The following is a 15401-nucleotide window of genomic DNA, read 5'->3' as shown; positions in this document are numbered from 1 at the left end:
ATCTTTACATAATTCTGCCAGGGAATCCTTCCATTATTTTTTTATTCTGCATCTGGCATCTTGATTTCAAGTCTCTCTAGGAATGTAGTAAAATTCTGAACTGAATTTAAAATTCTATTACTGCATTACTACTTCTCTGCACACAGCTGGCTTGTACTGTTTAATCCATATTTCAAAGAAGCCTTATATTCAGCCTCTGACATAGAAAGGAAATGTTTTGTTAGTGAGTTCAAAATGAAACATTATTTAAATATGTATATTCTTCTGCAAGAAATGGTGTGTGCATGGCAGGTGTCACAGTATATGAAGACCCACAGAAGACCTACAAGTTTTTAGAAATTCTGCAGTATATGTTTTGGGCAAGTAAAAATTAACTCCAGCCTGTTACAAAGACATTCTCTCTCGAGAAGTAAGGTTTATGAAGATGTCAGGAGATACAACAAGGTCTGGCACCAGATGCCCATTTGAACGCCCTTTTCATGTGCTTTTAGGGCAACCTAAGTGAATGACTGAGGAGAGAGAAGCATTATAGAGGATATGTAGTATATGAGATTCACCATGTTAGAGCAAACATAATATTTTAGAAATTTTTAATCTTGGTTCACTATGATCTTTAATAACTTCCTGGTCAGTGAGTTCCACACTGATGAAATAGTAAATGAAAAAGAACTATAACTATTTTGATATAATTTTGCAGTTTGCTACAGTTAAATACTTAAAACATCCTCTTGTGTTATAAGGAGAGGTGAGGAGCAACTCAAAATTAAACCATCTTTCTCTTACTATTCATTATTTTCCATATTTTGTTTTTCTCAAGTGCCCTTGTTACTCTTCTCCTCAAGTAAACACCCATTACCCATTTCTCCTCCTGACAGAGTTGTTCCAGACTCTGGGAACAGATGAGATCCAAATGCAAGTAAGGGAAGGTGTTAAAGCTGCAAATGGCCTCTGCAGAATGGCCTAACATGAGCCTTTTTCTCTCTGCTTTGTTTGCATAATAAAACAGCACCGAAGATAAGAAGCTGCTCATTTTTTCCAAAACGAAAGAAGAAACAGAATTGTTTGTGAGAGCAGTCTGTATCAGCCCCTGTGGTAAGCTTGATGGATTTTGCTGGCTTGGTCTTCTGGCTATGCAGAACTAGTATGCAGTATATATTAAAATATTCATATATTGGGCAATAACCACCTTTCAGGACTGATGTGAGATTGACTCAGAAACATTCAGCTCTTGGGGCTTGGATCATGTTTCCTTAATGGCTGTTGTTGGCAACACTGCTGCCATTGATAAATTCTCAGAGCAAACTTGTGAGCCGAGATTGCTTTTTCCTCTATGACTGATATTTTTTCACCCACAAACCTCTGTAATTTTATTTAACAGGTAAATTTTATTCATCCCCCCTAGTGCTAATTCTCTGTGAAGGAAAGGGAATGCATAATTTAGTCTGGTATATTTGTCTTGCTAAAATTTCTTCAGTATAAAACGCATATCAAACTAACTCTTCTCAGATATCAATATCACTACATTTAGTAACATAAATATTACCTGTTTTGCATGTGTAATAATAAATGACTACGCAACTAGCACTTAAGCTCCTACAAATCTGTTGTTACTTAAAAAAAAAAAACAAAACAAAAAAAAAAAAAACAACACAAAACCACACCAAAACTCTACCTCAGAAGTATAATTCAGATTTATTTTTTTTAACTTCAAGTTTAGGACTCTGTGACACGAACAGTAACGTTAAGGTGTTAGCAAGGGTAAAAGATGAGCTGAGTATGGAAGCAGCAGGAAATATTTATACTGTAATAACAGAGACAGGGAATGACTTTCATAAGGCATATAAAACCAAAGTTACATGGTGTAATTGTATTGTTATAGTACATATCTTCAATTCTTCTACTTATGAGCATGCCAGGGGTTTCTGCATCATTCCCTGAAGTAAGCCTTCATGGAAATCCCAGTGAATCTACCCTATTACAGCCATTGGCTATGGCCTGTAGCTGGAGTTTCAGATTTACACCTGGGTACACCTCTAGCAAAAGAAACTACCTTAGCAATATTAACTACCACACAGCAAGACTTTCCTTTCATCCGTTTTCAAATTGCCAAGAATATTCTTCCTGAAACATAGAAATATGAAAGGAGTTATATATATAGCTTCTACTAAGTTGTAAGTTATAGGCAGATTGAAATGGCAAAATGGCTTTTTCACATCTGCTTCCTCCTTGCACACTATACTCTGCTGAGCTTTGTGGAAGCATTGGGAGTTAGAAGCGTCCAGAGGAGGACTCTGTTTCAGGTTCTGAAAATCAACGGGAAAAATACATGCAGAAAGCAAAAGTACAGAACAAGCAAATCAGTCTGCAAGCTGAAACCATCTCCCAAGCCTACAATGAACCCTTCACCAACCACATTTTGCTGAACTCTTTGCTCTGCACATGTATTATTACTCATGTCCTCTGATCTTTTTTCTCAGTGCTCCATGCAGAAGCCTTGACATGCATCTGATCGTTGATTTCATTGCAAAATGAAGAAATCTTGAGTTTATAAAAGAGTATGAAACATCCAACATAGACTATTTCAAATATTCTGTATTAAAAATTCACATAGTTTCTCATGCATTGAATCATTTAAACCTTCATCCTTTGTTCAATGGTTGCAAACTAAAGGTATTGAAGGGCTGGGACTATAATGGGAAATAAATGCCTGGCCATTCTGCCACTAGCTCTTGTTTCATATTCACGTCTCCAGCTAAGGCATTGGAATTTATAGAAGTGCCACTTCAAGAAATTCCTGTTAAAAAAAAGCTTCATTTCTGGTTTAATAACATCCTGTTGCAGACTTGTTCCCTTTTCAATTCAGTCTCTGATTTGTTCTAAAAACAAAACACACTGCAAAAAGTAATAGGAAAGAAAAATCAGCATGTAATTACTAATAGAATGTATTGCCTGAACACCTGCTTAACTAATAAATAAATGAGTGGCAGATTTTCTGCACTGTTTGCTTTTTTCATTCCTTCTTTAATTTGTTTTCATATTTTTTAATTTTATTTCAGTAGTAATAGTTCATAATTATTCTATGTTACTGAAATTATTAAAGTGAAGAATTACTGATTTCCACATCAGACATTCCAGATTTACAAAGTACTTTAGTCCCAAAATATATTGTATGTTACATAGGTCTTTCATTTAACAACTTGGACGTTACCGCTGATCAGCGCTACACTATACTTTAGAGTTTTTCCCCTAGGACCGGCTGATTTTCTGATTCTGGAGTAGTCAAACAGGTAGCTCTTAGGTGTTTTGTTAGCATGGGGAAATTCACTAGTCAGTGGCTTCTGAAACATCACTCCTTAAATTCAACCTTTGTCCATTGAATTGCGTAGCTATTAGTTCCTGGTTATGATTTGCATTCCTTGTGGGAAGATCTTTGATGTATAGGTGCTCCTTTTCATGGTTTGGTGGTGGTTGTTTTTTTTTTTCATTTAGACCTATCATTTGGTATAAAAATCATCCTGCCTTCTTTTCCTTTTTTCCGCCCTACTGAATTGGTCCCAAAAATCTTGGACTGGTCAAGAGGTTCTGTTTCCTTCATTTGACTTTTCAGAAGTGACAGAGAAAAAATATTCAAATGGCTTCAATTAATGACAAAAAAACCCTATACAAACTGTAATGAAACTACTTCAACAAAAGCTAATCTCAATCATGTTTACTTAAAGTCTTTTCTTCATTCTTTCCTTGCAATTGACCTTGATCACTTCACCATTTTGTTATTTGTTCCCTCCTTTGGGGTGTGTGTGTATATATTTATTTATTGATTGATTGAAAAAATTTTAATAATAACTGTTATATTTTAATTTTCTAGGAAGATAAAGGGAGAGACAACTAAATACACCTCAGGAACACCACAATACAAGCTAATTTGCCTCAGAAATGGTAGTCGAATTTTGCTGTGACAGTTCTCAAAGAATCTTTAGATGGTTGCTCTAATTCCAGCTAGAGAAAACCTTCCTTACTCAGCAGCACATTTCAAGACAATGTTTAGTAACAGGTGTTCCAGAAGATTCTTACTGTGTAGGGCCATAAGTGATATTGAGAGCAGATGGCCATTTGAAAAGAAAAAAGCAAAAGAAAATGGAAAAAAAAAAACCAAACAAACAACAAAATAATAAAAAACCCCAAACAAACAACAAAAAACCCTCAATAAGGCCTGGAGTGGGATGTGGATTTTTTGCTTTTTTAGATACAAAGTTTTTCCAGCTGTGACATCAGATTGTAACTACCATGGTGAGCTGCCAGAAAGTCAATCAACATTTTGGGAAAAGTGTTTGGGGCTCATGCTCTAGATCTAATGAAGTTTACTCCTGCACTATATTGCACATTTAATATGCAAAAAAAACAGGTAGGAATTGTTTACATGATCTCTCTTTGATCCCACCACTGAGTTCTTTGAATATAGTCATGTTAGTTTGTTTTCATTCTCAATTACGAGTTAAAACAGGCACAATAGAAAAGAAAACTACAGTTGGTCTCTGTCTAATGTGAATCACTGAGATTCACATTATGTACAAAATTATGTACAAAAACCCCACTGGGATATATAAACAGCAGATTAAAATATTCTGTTACATTTAAACCATAGTACTATAGACATCAAGTATGGAGATAGAGCTCATGCACAAATCAGAATAGTTTTATTTTGCAGCAGCACCACTTAATGTTTCTGTGTCATGGAAAAACTGGGTTCTGTAGCAAATCATACATTCACAGAGAATTTACAACATCCCTGTGAAACTCCCAGAAAGTTATTTAGAATACATCCATTAAGAACCTTCTTTCTTGCATTTCTGTTGCTGTTTAAATATTCTTTTTCTGTTAATTCCATTATGGATGTTTTCCAAATTCAAAAGACTGGCTATGGGACTTGTATATAATCCTCCTAATCTGAACAGCAGTCCACATCAATTTTGCTGCTTAGAGACAGTAAAGATGGAAAGGCTAAGTATAAAATAAAGAGAAGAAAAAAGGGCAGTACAGGTCTGGAAATCACAAACTGGGGCCATTAAACTAAAGAGGAGTATTGCCTAGTCCTAGACCCCAGTGTTGTGTCATGGCCAGCAGTTCTTGCCTTTGGGAATCAATAATCTTACAAGATTTTTCCTGTTGTTCACTAGTCCTTCCTGGGCTACTTAGCATCACAGTCATGCACAGGGAAGCAATGTGAGATGCAAGATCCAAGTTCTTCAAATATAATCCCGTGGACTCATTCCCCATGGCCAGTGACAAAACCGGTTTTGCTCGAAGTACAGCAGCAACAGCAACAACTTCCCCAACACAGTAGTGACACCAGGGTTGTTTTCTGGCTCACCTTTTCCAGATTAATGTACACAGGGTATTCCCTTTACCAAAAAGACTTTCAAAACCTTTTTCCAAACCTGCCCTCCTTGGGTCTTCTGTCTGTGTGCTGCAGGGAAGATGTGCAGTCTTGCACTGACACCTGGGATGCTGCACATACACTTTTACGCCTCTTGCAAACATCCACAGAACATTATATCTCTGCCACCATCCAAGACATATGACATCTGATCAGTGAGGTTGTAACAGAAACTTCTGAGGGGTCATTCACATTTGATTTTCAGAAGTTTTTTCACAAAGTAGTATATTGACTGTAAGAAAAGAAAATAGAATAATCATCATGTCAAAACCACAAGCCACCAGAAAAGTGTTCACTCTGTGGCAAATAATGCCAACTCAACTCTGTTGTTTTTTGACATTCATTCTCTAGATTAGCTGCAGGAAATTTTAAGGAAGTTAAAGTTATGCTAAACTTTCCTCACCCTGTGTGAAATTGTGTAGTTTGTTGCACCACATATCGTAGCACAAGGCCAGGTTTCTGCTCTTCAGATTTCAGCCCAGTTCCTTACTTCCATCAATCCACACTGAGCAGTAAAGAATAGGCAGCTGCCCATCACCTGAAATACAACTATTATGCATTACAGCTTCATTTACATATAATTTTAGAGTTTTATCAGTAAGCCTAATTCTTCCCTACAGTAGTACCCGTGTCTGTACTAGTGCTTGTGCTGGGAAGAGGTTTTTCTGTTGGGTCAGACAACATTCATTTATTCCTCTGTTTGCTCTCCATGTACAATGGGTTTGTTGGTATAAATGTCACAAATGACTATAGCACTTATTTGAAAACAGATCTGAACTCATGGACTATTTATATTTTCATGGTGTAGCATGGACTGGCAACCTTTCAATTACAGCAATTACAGAATAAAATATTGGGGCATTTACCATTATGGCATGGCTTCTGCCTGGACTTTTTTTTTTTTTTTTTTTTTTTTTTTTTTTTTTTTTTTAATTAGGATATTGGTACACACAATGTTATTGACTGCTGTCTCAAATCACAGGGTTAGTGTACCCAGTCACCACTGCTCAATTCTGATGCCGGTGAACATTAGCCTTTCCTTGCAGCTACTGAGATGTGGTAACAAATGGAGGAACATGCAAGTAAAGCAGGTAATCCAAAAGGATAAAAAGAATCTGGAAAAAACCTGTCCATACAGCTTCATAAGGTGCTAGATTAGGTTTTGGATCTGTTCAGTCACAACTGACTGACTGCATACCTTTAGTGGCCAGGCCAGGGAGGAAGTTTCCCACCTGGTTGTAGCACACCGGGAGAGGTGAAAGCTTTGGCAGGGGGAATATTGTGCATTACCTGACTGCAGCTGCACAGGTCCTGGAGATCAGTGACAGCCACTCCCCCTCGAAGGTCTGTTTGTCACGAATTCAGCCACAGTTGCACAGACCATTGCAGGAGGGGGGCTGCAAATCAGGACCATAAAGTGGCAATCAGTTAGCTGAAAGGAATGTGCTAGAGCTTGTAGGCCACAAACTCTGGGAGGACAAGGAATGTGAATAGATAACAATCAACAGGGCGAGTCACGCTGAGAGAAGATAAGGGAATGAGGAAGGGATGGGGCCAAGGAAAGGTAACACCTTGCTGTTAATTGATGGCAGTTAACCACCAATCGGGGATTGCCTAGTGTGCAAGGCTTAGCTTCAAGAACCAATCTGTTCAAAACGCGCAGCTTCTGAAAGTGTATATAAACTGGTGCTTCTGTACAATAAATTGACATTTGCTTGCATCAAGCTGCGGCCCGTCTCTTCATTCACAGCAGACCATGTTTTCTTCCTCAGTAAACCAGATGAGAGCAAATCATCCTTTACCAAGCCCATTAAACAATGTTAAGACTACAAAAATACTGTGATTCAATGCCTTTTCCACCTTGCAGTACTGGACTTCACTTACAGGTTAGTCTAGCATTTCCTAACCTGTTTGGTCCCAGGTCACTTCACAGCGATCTAACACAGACATACTGCAGCCCCTGAGCTTCAGCTTGTGCTCGCCATGCACAAGCTCTGCCAATGCAGCCATCTGGGTGCATAGAAAGTTGTGGAGGCTATGTTACGGCTTCCTTTTGCTTCTGTGCTGTTCAGAGAGGCTCTTCTTTTTTACTGCTTAATCTTGCCTTGCCTGGAAATGAAACCCCACTTTTGGATGAAGCTGGCTTACTCCTCATTATCACTATTTTAATACATACACCTTTCACAACAGAACTATAAACCTAGTTGTGTGTCTGGATTCCATCAAACCTAGTTTCTCAACAGCTTCAAATGAATGCCACATTTTTCTGAGCTTTTTGGTCCATTCTGAACTTCAGCAGTTTGATAGGTATCTACTCCCTCCCAGACCCAAAACAGCTGCAGCTTACATGATGCTATTCCATTGCTGACTAATGAAAAAGAACATCAAGATAAGAAACAGTATTCAAACTTCTGGTATTCATGTCATCACTGATGCTGCTGTAAAGTGTTGTCAGCAGCTATATAGATTTGCTTTCACAGAGGCAGATGCTTTGGTTTCTTTCCTCCTTGCATGAGTGTGGAGGCCTCTTTATTCTCTTTCTGGTGTGATCAAGGGCTCTGAATGGGTCTACATAGAGCTGTTATGAGGCACTGAGAGTTATTAGGCTGATAGCCTGGACTAGCTGGCAAACGGGGAACAAAACCCCATCCCTCTGTACAGTAGTCAGCTGCCAGTCTTCAAGGGGCTTTCATGTTGTTCTTTCAACTATGTGGAAATTATCTGTTCTGCAAAATGGACTGTTCTACTGAAGGATTAGGCAGCTTATCATTACCACATAATTTCCTCAAAGAAGAGCTGGCTCGCTGTTCCTTTTCATGCCATTAATGAGTTACTTGAGCCAAAAAGCACAGACTGTAGCTATGATTACATTAAAAATGCTTTGTGAATATTCCTCTGATCTTCTTCAACAACAAAATAGATAAACTTTGACCTGGAAGGATGTCTTCAACAGTTGTCTAGTAAGTCTGCCTTAATGCAGTGTACATTTCCCACAGGCATGCTTCAGATAGATTTCTGTGGCATGCTGTTAAGTTAGGCATGAGTTGTGTGATCATGTCTTCTTGACATCCACAAAAGCCTAGGTACTGACTTGTGCCTATTTCTCATTTCTCAGCCTATTGTCATTTACCTTTCTGAGGTGAGACTGTACAGTCTGTTTTCATTGCCAGAGTTTAACTTGGAAAAACAAAGATCCACTGGACCTGTGTGAGGATTATCCCAGGCAAATGCTATCAGAATAACATAGCAGAACTTATTAACACTTGTGAATTAATTATAATAGATTTATACTCTTTTCCAGGAACACATTTGTGTAGCCACATTTAGTTGCCATGAAGAATCAGGCAAAGCTGTAGGTTTGTAGGTTTCATTTCTCCTAATCCCCAACACTTAAAAATCTACACAGCTATCAATATCGTGTTGTCCTTCACAGAAAAGCCATACAGATATATGCGTTACGGAAGAAAAACCTGGAGGATGGGCTAAGTCAATCAGTTTCACATGAAGTTTTCAGCAAAAATTGAAGTATGGAAATATGACTAGAACCTTAACTTAATTTAAAAGCAAACCACAACAATATTTTAACCACAGAATTACTGAGACAAGGCCTTAACAACTTGAGACATCATTTGAAACAGATGGATTTTCTAGGTATTTGAAGACACTTAGTCCTAGTGAGAGTCTAAGTTTCAGGCACTGATGACCTGAACTGTGCAGAATCACTACATCCTGTGATTGCCTTAACCTTAACATCCTACGAGAAACAGCTTGGATGTCATGTTCATTAACCTGTCTGATCCACATCCACAACTTGTTCCTGCAGCTTTGGTACAGTAGCCACTTCTCTGACTGGCAGACTATTTTAAAGCATTCATCATCTCTTTAACCAGAGATGGAGTGCATAATAATTCTGTTCTTTCCTTCTTCATCAAAGCACAAGAATCCAAAGCAAAAACAGGTGCAGTTTTGCTGGCATTGCTCTGCTTTGATCTATTTTTTTTTTTTAATAAGCTTCTGATTTTGAAAGGACAGATCATGAAAAATTAGTACAAATGAATGACTATTCCACTGCATGTATGAGAAAATCCTCCTGTATTTGGGTACTCTTCAATTGCTGAGAGATCAAAATAGAGTGTCAATGGGAAGTGGTCATGGAGATAATGGAATCAAAGCTACATGAACAAGCATTTGGAAAATGAAATGCAGCCAAAGAAAGAACAACAGAGATTCTTTGCTTTTTAAAACACGAACAAAAGTTCTGAAGTACTTCTTGTCTAAAAAGAGGTTGATTTATCTGTTACTACTGGAAGTTCTTTCTAAGCCATGTTTCCATTTGCCTATTAAGACTATTCACAAGACAGTGAGTTATAGTGTTAGCAGTATTATTGCCTTCTTTCTGAAGGCATTTCCATCAAAACATTATTTTTTTTTCCCCAGGAACTCATTTGCTCCTGCCATAACAAGCTTAGTCTGGTGCAGCTCTGCTCTACCTAGAAATGGCTTCACATGATCTTGAGCCTGCCAATAAAAAGGAGCTGTAGGGGTAATGACCTCTGTTAGACTCATCCATATTTTGGGTTTAATCATCCAGATGACATAGCACTACTTTGACCTTCTTTATATTTAAGAAACCTCCATATTTCCTTTTATTTCCCCTTCTCTCTCCTCACACACCAGGCAGTAGGAGAAGCCTGACAGCTCTGAACAAAATCTAGGCAGAGTCAAGCTCCCTCTGAATGAGGAAAGAGTCTCACCTTGGAGGTCTGGTTCAGTTCCATAGAAATCAGTATTAACCCCAAGCCTTGGCATTCTGACAAAATGTGACATTCCGACAAAATCTGACATTCCTGCTTTTGGCACAGAGCTGTCCGTGGAGTTTCTAAATTCTTCCATATTAGATTTATGTAAGCTTTAGGGTCGAAAAAGGAGAAGATGGCCAACCAAGTTCCAAATAGTTCAGAAAAACTTCTTTTGTCACATTCATTAAACTTTCCAAGGATGAGAGATGTCCTGTCATGACCAGGCCTTCATTACCAACAAAAAGCAGCCACAATACACCTATACTCTGTGATGCTAGGCTCATAGTCTTGCTGTAGGTGCACAAGTACAGACTGTCTGAGAGGCTTATCATCAGTAGCCTATTAAAGATCAATTCCTATTCAAAAAACCAACACAGAAAAAATCTACTTTTGGTAAGCATTGGCCATGTCACAAAAGGACTTATTCAGTATTGTCACCTAAAATGGTTTCTGCAGGACTTGTGATGCTCAGACTTTTACCATAAAGGACCAAAAGGATGAACAGAAGGGAAGGGATACATGTCAGCAGAACTGGAAATACACAGTTCATTGACCTCAGTGGGAAGGGGTTAGGCAACCTTGTCCTGGTTTCAGCTGAGATAGCGTTAATTTTCTTCTTGGTAACTGGTGCAGTGGTATGTTTTGGATGTGGTGTGAGAGCAGTGTTAATAACACACTGATGTCTTTAGTTGTTGCTGGGTGGTGTTTATACTAAATCACGGACTATTCAGTTTCTCAGGCCCTGCCAGTGAGAGGGCTGGAGGGGCACAAGAAGTTGGGAGGGGACACAACCAGGGCAGCTGACCTGAATGAGACAAAGGGATATTCCATATCATGGGACACCATGCTGAGTATATAAACTGGGGCGGGGGGCAGGGGCTGGGTCCTGTGTATCACTGCTGGGAGCCTGGCTGGGCATCAGTCAGCGGGCAGTGAGCAGTTGTGTTGTGCATCACTTGTTTTCTTTTCTCCTTTCCTCTTGGATTTCATCCCTCTCCCCCTTTCCCTCCTTTTTGTTACAATCATCGTTGTTATTATTATTGTTGTTCTTTCATTTTTATATTATTTCAATTATTAGATTGTTCTTATCTCAACCCTCAAGTTTTACATTCCTTTCCAACCCTCCTCCCCACCCCTCTGGGTGAAGGGGGAGTGAGCGAGTGGCTGCATGGCAGCTAGTTACTGGAGTTAAACCATGACACCATTCCTGGTTTTTGCTTATTTTTACAACTCTTTGCTGGACTCAACATCACCAAAGTTCTGCTTTTATGATTTTAAATTTTTTCAATTGTCCTGGCTCGGAAGTCAAATTTGAAAAAATGCACAGAGTTCTATCCTGCAGGCTCAAAACCATCTTAAGCCAAAGACAAGGAGTCCCAGCTGAAGCTTCAGAAGTATTTCAGATACATCTTTCAATAATTTACATATTGATTCTAGGTTTTTAACACTCCAAGATTCTGTTTTTACACAGATGATACAGCTATCCAACCATTTCCAACATAAGGTAAAAAGCATTATTTTTTATATAATTCATTGCCAAACTTCTATCCAGAAAGTGCCAGCACAATGCTGGAAGGCCATGAAATTCAGCTCTGCAGCAGAGATTTGATGGGATGTCATTCAGTGTTCACTGAAGCCTCTTGGATTAACAGAGCTAGGGCTCTTTTGTAGCCATCCCAGCAGTCATTCCTACGTTGAGAGTAGTTCTTTACATTGTCTTGAGCACTTTATTATCCCCTGCTAATATATTGAACTTATAGAGATCTTAACTATTGTTTCAGAGGACCAGAACTAACATGATTTAGAGAACATTTAAAAACAGCTCTTTAATTCTTCTTAAAACCCAGAATTTTTGCAGCACTTCTGTGAAATAGAAGCATCTTGCATACATTTGCACATTATTAATTTAAATGGTTGTCTGTTGCATGAATGATGTTCTTTACACTATGATGCTGTGCATCTTTGATATATGTTCATTTTGCCTGGTGCTCTTGTGCATTCTGTTCATTCAGCAAAGATGTAAAGTGAACTCCCTTATAAGATATTTTGAGTGGGTTAAGTGTAGCACTTAGGGACATGGTTTAGTGGTAGACTTGGACATGCTAGATTAATGGTTGGACTTGATGGTCTTAAAGGTCTCTTGCAACCTTAACAATTCTATGATTCTAACTGGCTACATAAGATGCTAAGCTCAACAAAAGCAGGACCCGCTATGTTCCATCAGTAACAAAGGCTGATATCAAATAAATTGAGTGACAGAAAGTGCAGGCCACCCTGGCTGGAGTGAAAAGCAGATTCCTGATTTTCTTGTCAGCAATTCACAAATCGTTCTGTAAACAAGGGAAATAATGAAGCATGATTCTTGTCATGTTACCCTAAATTGTTCTGTCCTTTATACTTAACAAGTCTGACTGAAATTGAACAGTAGGTTAAAAGCCTTTGGGACAGGGAAGGGAGGATAATTAGCAGTAGGCAAATACAGTAAGATTATGTAAGTAATTGTCTACTTAGGAACTTTGGTTAAGAACATCCTGGTACTAAAGCATGGGTTGTTCAAGCACAAAACCGCTTTGTCAAGTCTGGATCTCACTGAGAACTCCTTGGTTTACTGTTTTGCTTGGTGTTGAAATCTCTCACTGTTCACTAAACCACAAAAGAGAGTATCACCCAATCTCTACACACAGGAGCTTCTAAAAGTAGATCTGTCCTAGCAGAAGTTTGATTTTTTCCACAAATATCTTCTATTCCTTGCCACATTATGTTTTCTGTAAGAAAAGTTTTTATTTTTTAGATTTTTTTTATTAATATTGCAGATTTACTTGTTTTTTTCTTTTCTGTGAATATAATGGGAAAAAATAATAGGTAATTTCTGTACTTGCATTATTTTTACAATAACTTGCTGACATGTTTTTGTAGTGCTCATAGGGAACCAAGACTTGCTAAAGTGTGTGAGGATACCAAACACTAAAATTCACCTGCAAAATTTTGCATTTAACCATTCACAACTTTCTTTTGAATCTTCGAGAGATCCAGAGACTATATTTTATGTTTACTAGGGAAAGGACTGACAGAAAGAGGAGTGGAATGATGCTTTCAGAAAACATAATTGGTCCTAATATGTACACTTTATCCTACTCTTAGGCAACAGAAGTATAAAAACAGCAGTAAAAGAGGTACCTGGATGCAATTGCTAGAATTGTATTTCATTATAGAAATAATAAGAAGACCTTTTTGAATAGTCTTATCATGGTTTTTTGTAATCCTGTCAAAAATGAAGTTGTTACTGTCACAAAGGAAGCAAGAATAGTAAAATATTTTGAGAGATTAAATTGACAGAATTAGAGAAATTAATTCATATATTTACAAAGCACATTGCATCCACAGAAGAAAATGTCTTCTAGCTAGCTGTGCAAAATGATGTCCCATGGAGGCTTTCTCCAAAACTGCAGCACCTGTTTCTCTCCAGAAATAATGGAATCGCAGATTTGCTAGCGCTTTCCATATCTTGGTTGAGCAGATGCTGTGTGTACTTCCAGTCCCATTTCTGACTTTCAAAGAGGTGACTGCCTCTGCTCTTAGCAACGTATCCCGGCTTGGCCCTGAGATTGGCAAAGGTTTCAGTTTTAGCAAGGTTTTATTATATCACACACAAAGACATTGCTTAAGCTGCTCCTCAACTTTTTGCTTTCATCTAGTGCTCTTTCTGTGATCTAAGAGAATGCTTTCAAAGCTACCGAGGTACCTCAAACTAAAATGCAAGTCACTGCTAACTGAAGTGCCTGTTTCTCAGCTCAGCTGAGAAACCCTCCTCTAAACCTTTGTTCACCGATTCTGCAAGACGCTGCTTTTCTTCTACATTAAAATGATAGATCAGCACACGATCAATTGCCTGCTGATGTAGGAGTGCAGCAGGAAAGAAAACTGTTATAAATCATGCTAATGAATACACACAATATTACACATAGAGAAGACATGTTTTGATCAGGAAAACAATGCCTATTAAATGAGGCCATTTGCTTATGTTTGCTTTACAACCAGGATGCAATATAAATCATTTTACCCTGCATGTTTCTTCCTCAGACTATCTTCTTCCTCTGTCCCCATTCCCCTCCAAAGTAATTTCAATTTTACTGCCGTATTTAGGCTCTTTTGATTGTGTCCAGGCAACCAAGTGGCCAGATGATGACCTGAGGGCCCACCCTGATAAAATTGAAATATTTCAGACATCTATAATACACCTACACATTTAGACATATCTGCCAATTTACATGTTAAAATCTGCACTTTAACAGTATGGAAACAATGGAAGTGCTGCTTTCCGGATTAAACTCAGCAACTGTATATGCAAAATATAAGCACTGTGTAATGTAAGCACAAAACATCCAAACAACATCCATAGTTACTTAGTGGAAAAGCTGTTTGTTTGAGAAGTATACAGAAAACTGAAATCAAAGTCTAAGCTACTGTTTACATGGATTTTAATATGAACTAAGAAAACCTCTTATGAGAGAAGTGGCAAAGCTTACCAAGATGACACCAAAGTAACTGGGTGAGCTAGTATTGGCTGGATACAAGAGTCAGTACTTTCCACTGGCAGATTTAACTTCACAGCAAGCAAAGTATCTAAGTAAATTTATAGCACATTCATGAACTGAAACCTGTCATTGAATCTTCCATGAGTTTCACGCACTTATATTCATACTATGTTTACCTCTTTTGTTCTGTTTTTTTTAAAAAGAATGAATTCTTTTTCTATCCAGAAAGTGCAACTGCACAACTAGACATTTTTGTAAGGCACAAAATGCCTTCTTTTTTTGCAGCTGTATCTCTATGCTCAAAAATTTGGGGCTTGCTGACTTAGGTACAGTCCTGCAGCAGAACAATGAGCCTGAAATAAATTCATTAGACATTTTGTCATCCTCCTTCCTTCCAGCATTTCTAATCAGATGTCCTGCCTTCTTCATTTATTTAGTAAGTCAATGGATTTCAACCCGCGTGTCTCTGATGTGTGGAGGAAACAAACATAAGGATTCTCAAAAAGTAGCTAAGGAAATCCAGCCTGCTGCCAGTCTGCCTGTTCACTATACAGGGATGCACATCTCCACTGGGAGGCTGAAAAAGTGGCACTGGTTTCCTTTAAGCATGAGAAATGCTCCACAAAACCAGCC

The sequence above is a fragment of the Falco naumanni genome, chromosome Z, assembly GCF_017639655.2.
Source record: "Falco naumanni isolate bFalNau1 chromosome Z, bFalNau1.pat, whole genome shotgun sequence".
Classification (NCBI taxonomy): Eukaryota; Metazoa; Chordata; class Aves; order Falconiformes; family Falconidae; genus Falco; species Falco naumanni.
Note: the sequence above shows the minus strand (reverse complement) of the source record.